We start from the raw sequence: 4911 nt of genomic DNA, 5'->3' as shown, positions 1-4911 counted from the left end.
CCCGAAAAAAAAAAAAACGATTTGAAGTGAAATCAACTGAACCAGATCTCAATTCCTGCAACTCTCTTTTGAATTGCCCCTTGTCAGATTCTTTATATATAACTTTCCTGAAAATACACATATTGGGACCAGTGGTCCAGTAGAACTAGTTGATCTAGTATATTGTTGGGCCAATATGAACTAACCCAATAACTTAAACTAATAGAAATTGTCATATGTTGCATCTTCCTCCAATGGCCTACTTCTGCTATTGTCCCCTCTTTCTGCTACTAAAAATAAATAAATAAATAAAACTATTGTCTCCTCTTTAAAAAGACAAAGGGTGAAAGGAAGGGAAAGTGCAATATTGCATGATTAATCAATAAATGCTGCCAAATTATTGCATATATATTTCTTTCAGATTATCTCTTTTTTTTGGGGGGGGTGTTGTTAGAATTCTTGAATGTTACTTAGTTTTTAATTAAAAGAAAATGTTATTTTTAAAATTGCTAAACTAAGTATTAGTGGGCCTATAAATTGCAATCCCGGTGTAGATCCCAGCAAAGTAATGGATACACCTTAAAGGAATATGGGAAAAAATTCTGTCTAGGAGTGTAGTCCCTAATCCCGGTGTTAACACCCTTGTCAATGAGAGCATGTGTGTAGATATTGACTAGGAAAGGCACGGTAGTTATCTTTCACCCTTATGTGCAAACACATAGACATGCTTTTGGACAGAAAACATATTCCCCGCAATCCTCATATTACATACTTATTAGGTAAGGACTCTCCTTAGACGTGTGATATTCTACTTATTGAGCTTACATGTTTAGTGGATTAGTGAGACTCTTCTTGCACATGTGATATTCTACTATAATGAGCTAATTAATATACTCCTTACTCAAGGAGTTATGAGTATCATTATCTTTCCTTACTTCCAACAACATTCAAGAAATTGACCATGTACATGCTATCAGCCACTAATTTAGATATTGACTGGACCATTTGGGTTAGGCAGCTTCTTGAAAAAGTAATGGTTTGAATGGTTCGGTCCTGAGTCCCTGACCACTTCAACCACATGGCTAGGTCTATGCTCATTAAAAGAAAAAAATATTCTTACATTTTTATACTTTTATAATTACTCAAACTCCCTTGTTCATAACTTCTCTTTTATTTTCTTAGAAAAGCAAATCTCACCCTCCGATGCTCACTCTCAATGGTGGTGCTCCTTCTACGAAGTTCACCCTCAATGGCTCATCCTCCTTCGAAGGCCCTTTAAAGTCAACCTTCAATGGCTGTTGCAAGCCTATTATTGAATGACTACTACTTTCTCATTCTAGTGTTCAAACAGAGTGAAAGAGGTGAAGAGGATGAAAAGTGGCTTTTTTCTTCGTATTTGATTTTAGGGTCATAAGAGTAATTTTCATTTCTAAACTAATTGGGTTAGACTTTAGGGTACGTTTGGCATTTTTGGAAATTTAGGATGGTATCTCATATAAAGTTTCAAAAGCAGAGTGGTACAAGATAATTTTCCAAAATAAAATTAAGCTTGACTAAGACAATGGGGGTAGCACAATTTTGACAGAAAAATGACAAAGTGGTTAAACCAATAATGTAATGGGATCTTCCAGATACTCTTCCCTGACATAAAGTATTGGAAAACATATCCACACTCCTTGCTATGTTTTGGTGTTAACAAACAAACATACGTATTTAACTTAGTTGATAAAATGTGATTAGCTTGAAAAAGTGTAATTAGTTTGAAGAAACACTTAGAAGGTCGAATCAAAACATCAAGGTTTGAGCTCATGCAGACATGACCTTGAAGCTTAAAAACATTCAAGACCCAAGATAATAAAGACATTCAAGACCGAAGATGAAGACATCAAGACCCATAATGATGAAGATATCAAGACCCAAGATGAAGACCATAGGATAGATAATATATTTTGTAATTTGTACACACATTGCATACGCACGCAGCTCATACATCATACTAGAATGACCTTAGGTGGTGGAGTGCAGTATGCATGCATCATGCTAGAATGACCTTAGATGGTAGAGTGCAATATGCCTAGAAAAACTGTGAAAACAGATTAACCTGACTCAAGGGCATTTTGAGCAATCTTAAATTTAGTACCAGGAGATGAAACCTTCATAGAAGTTGTAGAAAATTGAGTTGCGATTCCAACGCAACTAATCTCAGGTCAATCCGAGGTCAAACGGAAAAGTTATGGTCAAAACACTGACAACTGGTCAGTATAACAACATTCTGTCAAAACAGTCTGTCATGTTGGCGGTCGACCGGCTGGAATCCCTGGTCGATCAAAACTGTCCGAGACCATAGCCGGTCGACCGATAGAAAGTCTCGATCGATCGGTGCCTCCCTGAAAAAGCTCCAACGACTAGTTTTTGACCTCAACGGCTCTTTCCGATCGATCGACTACCTATGGCGGTCGATCGGTGGTCCCAGAATACTACCATTATAGCCTGATTTCCTGCCTAAAATGTTTCACTAAGCTCACCTATAAATACCCAAACCACTCGTAATTAAATATGAATTAAGAAAGAGCATTAAGAGCATTATTGTAAGCATTCAAGAGTCATTAAGATTGTTCTATCCTACTTGAGTTGTTCGATTACTCTAATCCCAACAAAAGGCTCAAGTCTCAATCAAGTTCTTCACTCTCTCTTATGCAAGTCAAAGCCATAAGAGAGGACTTTATAAAAGGTGCATCATTCATCTCTCATTCTTATCATTTGCACCACACTTGAAGTATTCCTCTTATTCCACTACTTCTTATTTATTTCTGTTTTTACAATTCTAGACTGTACTTAGGATTGTAAGGATTCTCTTATCCTAAAAAGAAGAAGGTGTCTCTCTACCTTCAAAAGAGATTGTAAAGGAGTCTCTCTGTCTGTAAAAGAGATTTGTAAGGATACTCTTATCCGTGAAAAAGATTGTAAAGGTTTTCTTCCCTACCGACCGTAATGAAAGGGAGAACTAGTGGAATACCTTACAAGAGGATTCTTGTAGGGAGTGGACTAGACTCGGATTGAGTCGAACCACTACAAATCTTGTGTTGTGTGATTGTGCCTATTTTATTTATTCAGCATTGTTTTTAACTTGCAATCACATTTGAGACCTATACATCGAAAAGAATTAATTTCCACTAATATAACCTATTCACCCCCCCTCTAGGTTATTTCATAAAGTTTAGTAGATAAGATACAAATGTGCTTTTGAAATGTAATATGACCCTCTTTCATTGAAAAAAAAAAAAATTGTAATATGGTTCATGGAAAAGAATTAAACTAGAGAATTTGTTTCATATTGGTTCATAGCACTAACCATGCGTGAACGCAAAAGAGCTTCAAATCAGGGAAAGGGTAAAGAAAAAATGTTTTTTTTTTTTTTTAATAAGTATATGGTAAACAAGAGATCATAGGTGGGAAAAGGATTTGATAATGGTAATGATGCTGGTTGGTATTTGATTGCTTTTATAAAACGACAGATAAATACATCAATAATATTCTAGACATTTTATCAGCATGAAAAGTTCTTAGACTTTCTGCTAAAGTTGATATGAGATTTTCCATTAGTTCACCAATTTAGATGGATTAAAGGAAAATTTTTTCCTTTTGGAAAACTTCTAATGCCACTTTTTCTTAGAAACACAAAATATAATTTTTTATCAAGGTATTTTCTTGGAGTACAAAATGAATACAAATATACAAATAAATAAGATTCGAGTCTCCTTTCACCCAAGATGAATAAAGAATCTCTTCATCAACTTACTTATTGACTATCAATTGAAGGCTCTAGAGATAGTGAAGGGTATTTCAGACCTTTTCCTAGTAAGGGAAACTATTATGAACCTTCATCTATGAAGGAAAACTTTCACCAAAATTAAGTGCAAACTTTTATTTTATAATACAAGAAGCCATATCCTCCCCTTAGCTTTCTCTAGTTGGATGTAAATTTTGAAAAAAAAAACAAACAACTAATGCCAATAATAATTATGTGACTAATTCAACTTTAAATATAATAGCAGAGTTTTGTAGAAAAATATGCCAGAGGACACCCAAAAAAAAAAATGCTTCACCATTCTACTACTATCTACAATGTTACTAATTTCAATTCTTTTTTAAACATCTTATATATTATAGTTCTCTAGCTTTAGCAACAACCAAAAACCATTGTAAACATCTGGCTATGACCATATATATGTTCTTGTTTTATTTATTTTTTATCATCTGACATGATTATGTGTCCCAAAATTGCTTCACTATTCACCTGTACTCTCTCACCACTTCTCAGAAAAAGAGCAAATAAATGAAATAAACAAAATATAAAGTATGGAGAAACAGATGAGAGGGACATGGAAATGATGATTAAGCACTGGTTTAAAACAAGAAGATAGGGATGACCCTTATCCAATAAAATAACACACTTGTCATTTAGATTAGTCACTTGAAGTGTAACCAACCTGGTGAGTTCATACCTAGGGATAACCATACCTTTGGACATGTGTTTTGTCAATGCCAAGGTGCCTTAAAAAAAGAAAGAAAATGAAAAGCTTTAATTTGGTCGTGATTCCACAATGGCTATCTCATATGTGAAAGTTGAAAGTGAGTCTGATAGATGCAGGCCTTATAAGGGTTGAACCTCATGACTCATGATCAGTCTTACCAGATTAGCCATGGATCGATCCATGGAACTCTTAATATAGAAAAAGCTTTCTGATTCAGGAATGAAAGACAAAAGTCATCGTTAAGAGGTTTCTAATGTCACCTCCAGCAGGTCTGGGTTCTTGTGATCTCCAACTGGGGCAGCTGTATCACAGGGAATAAGATGTGGTAGTCCTTTTATTAAACAATTAATGGCAGCTCCTTTCACCACCACACACAACCCACCCCCCCCAAAAAAAA

The sequence above is a fragment of the Macadamia integrifolia genome, chromosome 5 (assembly GCF_013358625.1).
Source record: "Macadamia integrifolia cultivar HAES 741 chromosome 5, SCU_Mint_v3, whole genome shotgun sequence".
Lineage (NCBI taxonomy): Eukaryota > Viridiplantae > Streptophyta > Magnoliopsida > Proteales > Proteaceae > Macadamia > Macadamia integrifolia.
Note: the sequence above shows the minus strand (reverse complement) of the source record.